This window comes from Triticum urartu, chromosome 3 (genome assembly GCF_003073215.2).
Source record: "Triticum urartu cultivar G1812 chromosome 3, Tu2.1, whole genome shotgun sequence".
In the NCBI taxonomy this organism is placed as follows: Eukaryota; Viridiplantae; Streptophyta; class Magnoliopsida; order Poales; family Poaceae; genus Triticum; species Triticum urartu.
Window position 1 is genome coordinate 625,354,228 of NC_053024.1, and position 12,011 is coordinate 625,366,238.

Consider the following 12,011-nt stretch of genomic DNA (forward strand, 5'->3'; position numbering starts at 1 on the left):
CAGGACTCCATCAGTAGCCCCTGAACCTTGTTTTCAATGACGAGGAGTCCGGCGTGCAGATTTGTTTCCGGCATTGCAAGGCGGGTTCCCTCCTTCCGAACGTCCAGAATAGTCTTCGGACGAAGTAAGTATATCTGGACCTGTGTATATAACGGCAGAGGACATAATACCCCACGAGCCCAACTTGTTGATAACTGTTCATGACACCATACCATGCCTGCCCCGTCGCTATTTCCAACCGTCGGCTAGCGAGCCGCCCCACGTCTTGGGGTGCGGTTTTACTGGCGCCTCCTCAAGGCAGAGATCATGTCCCTTTATTTACGGGATTTTTATTAATGCATGCGTGGGTAACCCAAACGTCCCCTCGGTACAACTCCTTGATAATAGGTAAGTTTTGAGACCCCGGGGAAGACGCCCAATATTCAGGGCCTTTATATAGAGACCCAGTCTCGTTTTCTTCCTTTGCGCTTGCTTTTCCCTCAACCCCAGCCACCCCAAGTTCCAACCCTCGGGTTCCAATCGCCACCAGCCCTAGTCATGTGCGGAACCAACCATCAGGGCCGGTGGGTGGCTTCTTCTGTCACAAAGGATATTGCGAAGCTCCACGCTGCGAGGTATCTGACCTCGGAAATCTTTCATCGGCTTCTGGCACAAGGGCAAGTCATACCGTCCCCCATATCTGGCGAGAGGGTAGTATTTGTATCCCACTTTCTTCATGGGCTAGGGTTCGCGCTTAACCCCTTCATCTGGGGCTTGTGTTCTACTATGGACTAGATTTTCATGATCTGGCCTCGGACTCTATTCTCCTCCTCTCGACATTTATCGTCATGTGTGAGGCCTTACTCCGGACTCCCTCGCACTTCGGTTTGTGGCTCAAGACCTTTAATGTGAGGCTGCAGGTGGCAAAGGAGGAGCAAGCAGAGTGCGGCAGCGTCATAATAGGCAAGCTGGTCGGCGCGGTTTGGCCCGAAGGATCTTTCGCCAAATCTTCCGACCTATGGCAGCAGGGATGGTTTTATATCAACGAGCCGCAGGGCTCCAAGTGGGCGGCTACACCTGCATTCCGACCAGGTCCTCCAACTCAGCTCGCTTCGTGGGTCCATAAGGCATTGGACTGGGATCCGTCAATGAAGTGCAGACCTTGCAAAGCCGCATCCGATGCTTTACCGAGAAGGGCATCGATCTTGTGAGCGTCATTCAAATAATGCTAGCCCGCCGGATCCTGCCATGTCAGCGGCGGCCTCTTCGTATGTGGGAGTTTAACCCAGAAGGGCGGCGGACTTTACAGCACTTCTTCGGCACTACGCACGAAGGAATGTGGAAATTATACTTCGGGGAACGAGAGCAATGGCCAGACACCACCGAAGACGTTGGCCTTGCAATCATCCGGACACTTCGGTAAGTACTCGATATCCGAGCACCTTCCCTTCAGGCATCTCTTAACAATATACTGAACAATCCATCCCTGTACAGGACTGGATAAAGAAAGCAGTGTTAATCTGGTGTCCGGCGCCTCTTACCGAACGCCCTGCAACCGACTTGCTGACGAGAATGCTGATTCCAACACCGTACCAGGTGGCTGCGTCCGGGGAAACCTAAATCCTTTTGCCCAAGGGCAAGAGTGCAGAGGGAGCCTTCTAGGGCAAGAAGAGGGTCACCTCCGAAGATCAGGAGGGGAAGCCTTCCAAGAGAGGAAAAATGCCATCATCGAGCGGCTTGGGCCGGGCGAGCGAGGCTGCCGTAGAGTTTGATGACAAGGACGAACCTCGAGGCAGACCGTAAGCGAGGCTGGGGTACTTTAAACGCGCCTCATTCCCTTTTTTTAGTGAAGTAATCATCCGATATATGTTCATCCATGCAGTTTATCGCTTGGTGCTTCTCAATCGTCCTCCTCCTCGGGAGATCTTCTTCTAGAGATGATGGAGAATGACACGCCTCCTCCGGCCCCGTCGCCCCACAGAGGAGATGATACCGAGGTATCGTCCTGAAGGGCACCCGAAGGCAGTTCCTCCATCACCCGAGGTTCCGGGATTGAGACCGGCGTCCCCGAAACGTCCAGTTTACAGCCGGAGACGGTTCTGGAGGCAAGCAAGAGGATTTCTTCACTGGAATGCCATACTCCGGCGGTGGTTTCCAAAGACCCAGGAGCGCCGGAAATGCTGACGGGCATGCTACGACGAGCGTCCATTTCAGAAGAGCACCGTTCCTTGATGGTTACGGTGGTCGAAAGGGTTCTATCCGCGAAGAGTGGACTAAACGAGGCCTTCATGAGCCTTCTAAGAGGTTTTGAGGTTTGTGATGTAGCTTTGTCAATTGAATTTCATTGACAGAATGCACCTGTTGTATATGCAGTAGCCCCTGAGACTCGGATTTTCTTCTGAAGGGGGTGATCGGAGGATCAAAGAGATATGCTCAGGTATTAACCTTGGTTTAATTTGAAATACAGGCTGCTTCCCCTCCTGCGGCTGCCCGAAATACGAAAGTGGCCGAACTGCAGCGAAAGCTGGATATTGCGGAGGTTGACGTTGCGTTGATCAACAAGCGTTTTGACGACTCACAAGGTATGTAATTCGAGCATTCTTTACACCAGTGTGCTTGACGCGGGAAATATCTTTATATGAGATGTGCATGGAATGCATATGGTGCTGCCGTCGTGGAGGCTCTTCGAGCGGAGCTAGTCCGGGCCAAGGAGCGGGCCCAGTTTAGTGATGCTGCTGCTGAAGGAGCATCAGTTTAACTGAAGGCCGAACAAGTTGCGTGACGCCAGGGCGAGGAGAAGATATCCACAATGACACTCGCTTTGGAGGATGCTACTGGCCGCTGCGAACTTCTTGAGAAGGAGAATAAAGCCTTAATGGCTGAACTGGACAAGGCCCGACAGGAGGCAAGAGAAGCGCGATCAGAATCCCGAGCACTCCGTGAGGAGGTTCGGCAGGCGAAAGAGATATTGGCTGGAAAGCCTTTTCTGCTGCAGGCTAAGTTCGGTGACCCGGACTATGCTCAGCTGAACCAAGTGTGGAGTTCTCCGGACGAGTATTTGGACTTGCCGAAGAGTTCTTCCGATGCAGCGCAGTATTACCAAGCGCGAGCTTGATATGCAATGGAGAAGCTTTTTTGGTCACAGTTTGGTGTGTCAAAGCGCCCGCTGCTGCTTAATGAACAGATGTCCCAATGGGCCAAACTTCATAGGGTATCTGGCGCTGCCATGAAGGATGTCATAGTCCGGCTATGGCCGACCGAGCCTGCGCCGAATAGCTATTTCGGTTTGGTGCAGAAGCTTGTCGATGCAGTGCCGTGAATCGATGGTGTGAAGCGATCGGCGTGCATTCAAGGTGCACGGATGGCCCTTGCCTGAGTCAAGACATTCTGGGGGAAGATGAAGGACATCGATATCGCGCGAGGGGTCCGCCCAAAGGCGAGGACCGTCCGGAACCAGAGGATTATTTTGAAGACGTCCTGGAGGCCGCCCGCTTGATTGAGGGTCAATGTTCGAAGAACATAATGTTTGAGTGAGGTGTACGATGATTGTAAAAGACAACTTTATAGTTAATCTATTTATGTTTTGCTCGAAAAGCTTGAATTCCTCCTATGTGGTCGTTTTAATATAATCTGAAAGTTTTCCAGTCGTCGGCTGCAGCCCCCTCGTAGGAAGTACGGGGGTGTTCGGAAAAGCATTTAATCACTCTTTATCCAACGTCTCAGTCCATGAAGGAGGTGATAATGCGGCGAACCAGGCAATCGGACTATAAGGCGTTAACACTTTCACTTAACCATAGGAGTTTTATGGTGGGGCTACGACATAGCCCCTGGTGTGTATGCGGCGTGTGGTGCTTACATATCTGATCTGAAAAAGATCCCTCGTATTACACGAAGAATCGCTAAAGATTCCAATAAGTCATCAAGTGGTTGACCAGCTCTCGCCGCATCATGACAGTCAGCTTTCGGCTTTCTCTATTGAGGTGCTCATCCGGTCTAGGCCAGGGCACAATCGCAGTAGTTCTCCCTTTACTACCCTAGCCGATAGAGCAGAACGTAGGGTAGCAAACACAGGAGCCGGGCAACCCAACTATTGACCCAAGACAATGATTCGGAGCTGATGCATATAAGGCCAAACTTGCGACGCCGAAGTACGCTATAGAGCTATTTAGACTTTTACTGGCAACACATTCGTTCCCACGCCGAGCCCCTGGCAGGGTGTACCGAGGTGCATCTCCAAAGCAGTCGTTAAGGCCGTACTTTATTGTTGAAAGGATATGAGAGATCGGTTCGGGTGAGGCTTACTGAGAACGGAGCGATGTGCCAATGATAAATTTATGTATATGTATATATAAAAAGAGAAACCACAGACCTGGCTATCTGACATGCTCGTGGTCGGGATGAGAGGAAAAGGGGCATAGTACAGGCTCGGAATAAAGAGTGCGGTCTACAAAAAGTAATTTTGGACCTCCTGTCGCATGTCTACGTAGCCCATCCTCGGGGAGGGGATCCTTAACGGATGTAACCCCTTAGGTGAGTGTATGGATCCGAACTCTGATAGAGTCCGGTGTAGATGTTGTCCAGTTGGTCACCTGTTCTTTACAGATGATACAGAAAAAATGAGAAAAACATATAAAAAACGTTACGGGGATGCTTGTAGGGTTGTCCGAATTGTGCTTCCGCCGATGCCCGTGGTATCTTGAGTGCGTAGTGATGTGCGCGTGGTGCAAATTTCGCCAGTACAGTAGGTGGGTGGCGGAAACCAAACTGCTATTTGCGCTCCGGGAGTGGGCGAGCGTCGGAGGGGAACTTTTTCTGGCCCCTGGTGTTCTGCTGGTAAGCTGATCCGTCGTCTTTGTCACCCGGTGGCCTCCTCCCCTTGTGATCAGTGTTAAGCTTGCTTGCCTGCTTGAAGACCCAACAGTTATGGTTGGTATGATTAGCTGGCCTATCAGGGAGACCGTGAATCTGACAAGGTCGGTCCAATATCCTGTCAAGGGTGGATGGTACATCCTGGTTTTCCTTTAGTGGCTTTGTCCATTGACCGGTCTTCGGATTGTGAAATCTGGCATTCACCGATGTGTCGCATATGTTGTTATGTTCGGTTCATCGTGGCTTGCCGCTGCCATCTCGGATTTCAGAAGTGCCCGGGCCGTTGGCGTCGTTGCTTTTACGAGCAAGCCAGTTGTCTTCTCCCGTGCAGAAGCGGTTCATTAGAGTGGTGAGGGCTGTCATGGATTTGGGTCCTTCCTGGCCGAGGTGAGGCGCGAGCCATTCATCCCGGACGCTGTGTTTGAAGGCCGCGAGGGCTTGTGCGTCCGGACAGTCGACAATTTGGTTCTTTTTGACTAGGAACCTTGTCCAGAGCTCCCTAGCTGACTCGCCGGGCTCCTGGACAATGTGACTTAAGTCATCGGTGCATAATGGCCGGACATATGTTCCTTGGAAGTTGTCCCGAAAGGCGTCTTCTAAATCTTCCCAGTTGCCAATAGAATTTTCTTGCAAACTGTTTAGCCAGTACCGAGCTGGCCCCTTAAGCTTGAGAGGCAGGTATTTAATGGCGTGGAGGTCGTCTCCGCGGGCCATGTGAATATGGAGGAGGTAATCCTCGATCCATACCATGGGGTCTGTTGTCCCATCATATGATTCTATGTTAATGGGTTTAAACCCGTCTGGAAATTTGTGTTCCATTACTTCGTCCGTGAAGCAGAGGGGGTGTGCGGCTCCTCTATGTTGGGCATGAAGTACCTATGGCATGCTCCGTTTACGGTGCTCGGACCGGGCGTGGTCAGCTCTGTAGTGTAGGCGACCATCGTCGTCGGTCGAGGGTATATCTTCGTGATCTGTACATCGATCTTGTGCGTCTTGCTCTACCCTCTGTGCCGGATGGGTTGGTATGGTGCTCTGCTTGGGCTGTTGCTTTGTCTGGACCGAACTGTGATCGGCCCGCCGCATTATTCGATGGTGGTATGGGCTCCATCGCCCTGCCATAGTCTTGAGGGAGCCACCTACTCTTGGGGTGGCTTTTGTCTGGGCTGCTAAGGTCGTATTCTTCGGCGGCCAAGACCTCGGTCCATCTATCTTTGAGCAAGTCTTGGCTTGCTTGAAGCTGCAGCTACTTCTTTCTTAAGCTCCTTGCAGTGGCTATAAGCCGGCGTTTAAAGTGCTCCTGCTCGAGAGGTTCCTTTGGCATGGTAAAATCCTCATTGCCGAGGATCTCCACCTCCTCGGAGAGGGGGAGATAGTTGCTGTCCTCCGAGTCCCCACATGTAGCCTATTTGTCAGGGCTGTCTTGCCCGTCTTCCTGTTCCTCCTGCTCGGATTCTACCTCAACAGGGTCTTCGTTGTCTGGAGTATCATCTTCTCTGGTGCTGGCAGTGTCTTCTCTTGGGCGATGAGGCCCAGAGCGCCGGTGTCCGGGATGTGTACCAGGCAGTTTATCCTCGACCGGATTCTCCTTCTCATCGCCGTAAGGTGTGTCTATCATACACACATCATACCAGGAAGTGCCTGTCCCGTGTCTAGCGGGTAGTACGCTCTGGCCTTGCCCCTCATCGTCGTCCATACCATTGATGTCTTCAGCGCGGGGATCAGGTGTGTTGGTTACATCTTTAATAGTGGTTATGAAGTGGGTGGCGGGTGGGAAGCAAAATTCTCCATTGTCCGCCGTAAGTTCGAACTGAACATAGTTCGAAGACGGGTCGCCCGCCAGGGATAGGTTTTTTTAGCGAATTTAGTATGTCGCCCATGGGCGAGTGTTGGAAGACATATGCGATGCTGAACTTGAAGATTGATAACCGATCAAGTTTAGCGTACGCAGGCTTGCAGGGTTCGGAGCTCGACATCAGAGGTGAGTCCGGGGTTCCGTTGATGCAGATACCGTACGAAGTGGAATCCGCGTGTGGCTCCAGCGCCGCGGAATCGGTGGTCCCCGTGATGGGGTTGAGCTTCCCATCTTTGGACGACCTGAACTGCTCCGGATTTGAGGCCAGAGCTGCTACGGGAGCTATCTCCTGGATACGGCCTGATGACAGGTTTAAGCCATGTTCATCGGGGTGATGGGGAGCGGTTGTCGCGGTCTCGAATCCGTCGAAGATCAAGTCTCCACAGATGTCCGCAACACAAGCTCCCAAATCTGACCTGATGGCCAGGGGCGTAGCTATCGATCTGCTCCAGATGGCCAAGCGACTTGGCCCGCGGTACGAAGCCGCCGAATACGAAGATCTGTCCGAGGAGGAAGGTTTCTCCATGGACAACATCATTACTGACGATCGAAGGGGCCATCGAGCCCTTTGCTGATGGCACAGTGGAACTCCCAATGAAAGCACAGGGGGTCCCGAACTATGCGTCTAGGATCGATGGTAATAGGAGACAAGGGACACAATGTTTACCCAGGTTCGGGCCCTCTCCATGGAGGTAAAACCCTACGTCCTTCTTGATTGACATTGATGAATCTGGATGTTACAAGAGTTGATCTACCACGAGATTGTAAGGGCTAAAACCCTAGAAGCCTAGCCTATGAATATGGTAATGAGTATATGTGTTGTCCTTTCTGGACTATCCCCTTCGGTTTATATAGACACCGAGGGGATATAGGGTTTACATGGAGTCGGTTACATAAGAAGGAAACTTCGGTCGCCAAGCTTACCTTCCATGCCAAGTAGAGTCCAATCCGGACACGGTGCATTCTTCGATCTTCATGTCTTCACAGCCCATCAGCCCGGCCAATGGATAACAGGTCGGACGCCCGAGGACCCCTTAGTCCAGGACTCCCTCACCCCCGAATCCACACTTGGGGCGAGCTCGACGCCAGCGGCCGGGAGAGGGACCACGATGATGGGGTTCTCACGGGGCCCCACGAGGCCGATTGGACGCAGCCCCCACTCATCGAAGGAGAGCATCTGCTCCACGAATGTCGCCTTGTTCAAGCAACGGTGTAGAAGGCAACTCTTCCTTGGCATGTCGTCTGGCAAAGGGACACCCGTCAGGACCTCGAGCACTGTTCGCCGCGCCTCAATGGGGAGCCCGGACTCCTGAAGTCTCATGTGGTCCTGGCTGTTGAGCAAGGCCCACATTGGTCGAGAGTGGTGCTGAAGCGGAGCGATTCAGCGCCGGACGAACTCCTTCACCACCATAGGCACAGTCACGTCAAGGTCCTTGAGCCTGTTCAGCATGAGCCAGACGGGGGCAAGGAGAGAATCGGCAAGTCTTTGGTGGCACCAACCGGAGTTAGGAATGGCGGGCGCTGACGGAGAAGAGAGCAGGGGGCTGAGCACTCCGACATCAACAAATACCCACCGTGTTCGAAACTCGCTCATGGATGGTGGGAGCTCGAAGTCAATCCCCGCGCCGGCCGTCGCCGCCACGGCTTGGAAGCTCATGCTGTTGGAGAACGTAGTAATTTCAAAAAAATTCCTACGCACACGAAAGATCATGGTGATGCATAGCAACGAGAGGGGAGAGTGTTGTCCACGTACCCTCGTAGACCGAAAGCGGAAGCGTTAGCATAACGCGGTTGATTTAGTCATACTTCTTCACGATCCGACCGATCAAGTACCGAACGTACGGCACCTCCGAGTTTAGTACACGTTCAGCCCGATGACGTCCCTCGAACTCCGATCCAGCCGAGTGTTGAGGGAGAGTTTCGTCAGCACGACGGCGTGGTGACGATGTTGATGTTCTACCGACGCAGGGCTTCGCCTAAGCACCGCTACAGTATTATCGAGGTGGACTATAGTGGAGGGGGGCACCGCACACGGCTAAGAGATCAATGATCAATTGTTGTGTCTCTAGGGTGCCCCCTGCCCTCGTATATAAAGGAGCAAGGGGGGGTGTGGCCGGCCAAGGGAGAGGGCGCGCAAAGAGGAGTCCTACTCCCATTGGGAGTAGGACTCCCCCCCTTTCCTAGTTGGATTAGGACTTGAGGAGGAAGGAGTGGAGGAGAAGGAAGGAAGGAGGGGCGCTGCCCCCTTCTCCTTGTGCTATTTGGACTAGGGGAGAGGGGCGCGCGGCCAGCCCTTGCCTCCTCTCCTCTCTTCCACCTAGGCCCACTAAGGCTCATTTGATTCCCGGTGGGTTCCGGTAACCTCCCGGTACTCCGGTAAAATCCCGATTTTACCCGGAACACTTCCGATATCCAAACATAGGCTTCCAATATATCAATCTTCATGTCTCGACCATTTCGAGACTCCTCGTCATGTCCGTGATCACATCCGGGACTCCGAACAACCTTCGGTACATCAAAACATATAAACACATAATATAACTATCATCGTAATGTTAAGCATGCGGACCCTTCGGGTTCAAGAACTATGTAGACATGACCGAGACAAGTCTCTAGTCAATAACCAATTGCAGAACCTGGATGCTCATATTGGCTCCTACATATTCTACGAAGATCTTTATCGGTCAGACCACATAACAACATATGTTGTTCCCTTTATCATCGGTATGTTACTTGCCTGAGATTCGATCGTCGGTATCTCAATACCTAGTTCAATCTCGTTACCAGCAAGTCTCTTTACTCGTTCCGTAATACATCATCTCGCAACTAACTCTTTAGCTGAAATGCTTGCAAGGCTTAAGTGATGTGCATTACCGAGAGGGCCCAGAGATACCTCTCCGACAATCAGAGTGACAAATCCTAATCTCGAAATACGCCAACCCAACAAGTACCTTCGGAGACACCTGTAGAGCACCTTTATAATCACGCAGTTACGTTGTGACGTTTGGTAGCACACAAAGTGTTCCTCCGGCAAACGGGAGTTGCATAATCTCATAGTCATAGGAACATGTATAAGTCATGAAGAAAGGAATAGCAACATACTAAACGATCGTGTGCTAAGCTAACGAATGGGTCATGTCAATCACATCATTCTCCTAATGATGTGATCTCGTTAATCAAATGACAACCCATGTCAATGGCTAGGAAACTTAACCATCTTTGATCAACGAGCTAGTCAATTAGAGGCATACTAGTGACACTCTATTTGTCTATGTATTCACACATGTATTATGTTTCCGGTTAATACAATTCTAGCATGAATAATAAACATTTATCATGATATAAGGAAATAAATAATAACTTCATTATTGCCTCTAGGGCATATTTCCTTCAGTCTCCCACTTGCACTAGAGTCAGTAATCTAGATTACACGGTAATGATTCTAACACCCATGGAGCCTTGGTGCTGATTATGTTTTGCTCGTGGAAGAGGCTTAGTCAGCGGGTCTGCAACATTTAGATCCGTATGTATCTTGCAAATTTCTATGTCTCCCACCTGGACTAGATCCCGTATGGAATTGAAGCGTCTCTTGATGTGCTTGGTTCTATTGTGAAATCTGGATTCCTTCACCAAGGCAATTGCACCAGTATTGTCACAAAAGATTTTCATTGGACCCGATGCACTAGGTATGACACCTAGATCGGATATGAACTCCTTCATCCAGACTCCTTCATTTGCTGCTTCCGAAGCAGCTATGTACTCCGCTTCACATGTAGATCCCGCCACGACGCTTTGTTTAGAACTGCACCAACTGACAGCTCCTCCGTTCAACGTAAACACGTATCCGGTTTGCGATTTAGAATCGTCCGGATCAGTGTCAAAGCTTGCATCAAAGTAACCATTTACGATGAGCTCTTTGTCACCTCCATAAATGAGAAACATATCCTTATTCCTTTTCAGGTACTTCAGGATGTTCTTGACCGCTGTCTAGTGATCCACTCCTGGATTACTTTGGTACCTCCCTGCTAGACTTATAGCAAGGCAGACATCAGGTCTGGTACACAGCATTGCATACATGATAGAGCCTATGGCTGAAGCATAGGGAACATCTTTCATTTTCTCTCTATCTTCTGCAGTGGTCGGGCATTGAGTCTTACTCAACTTCACACCTTGTAACACAGGCAAGAACCCTTTCTTTGCTTGATCCATTTTAAACTTCTTCAAAACTTTGTCAAGGTATGTGCTTTGTGAAAGTCCAATTAAGCGTCTTAGTCTATCTCTATAGATCTTAATGCCCAATATGTAAGCAGCTTCACCGAGGTCTTTCATTGAAGAACTCTTATTCAAGTATCCCTTTATGCTATCCAGAAATTCTATATCATTTCCAATCAGCAATATGTCATCCACATATAATATCAGAAATGCTACAGAGCTTCACTTTCTTGTAAATACAGGCTTCTCCAAAAGTCTGTATAAAACCAAATGCTTGGATCACACTATCAAAGCGTTTATTCCAACTCTGAGAGGCTTGCACCAGTCCATAAATGGATCGCTGGAGCTTGCACACTTTGTTATCTTCCTTTGGATCGACAAAACCTTTCGGTTGCATGATATACAACTCTTCTTCCAGAAATCCATTCAAGAATGCAGTTTTGACATCCATCTGCCATATTTCGTACTCCTAAAATGCGGCAATTGCTAACATGATTCGGACAGACTTAAGCATCGCTACGGGTGAGAAGGTCTCATCGTAGTTAATCCATTGAAATTGTCGAAAACCTTTCGCAAAAAGTTGAGCTTTGTAGACATTAATATTACCGTCAGCGTCAGTCTTCTTCTTGAAGATCCATTTATTCTCAATTTCTTGCCGATCAACGGGCAAGTCAACCAAAGTCCACACTTTGTTCTCATACATGGATCCCATCTCAGATTTCAGGGCTTCAAGCCATTTTCGGAATCTGGGCTCACCATTGCTTCTTCATAGTTCGTAGGTTCATCATGATCTAGTAGCATGACTTCCAGAACAGGATTACCGTACCACTCTGGTGCGGATCTTACTCTGGTTGATCTACGAAGATCAGTAGCAACTTGATCTGACGTTTCATGATCATCATCATTAACTTCCTCACTAGTTGGTGTAGGTGTCACAGAAACCGATTGTTGTGATGTACTACTTTCCAATAAGGGAGTAGGTACAGTTACCTCATCAAGTTCTACTTTCCTCCCACTCACTTCTTTCGAGAGAAACTCCTTCTCTAGAAAGGATCCATTCTTGGCAACGAATGTCTTGCCTTCGGATCTGTGATAGAAG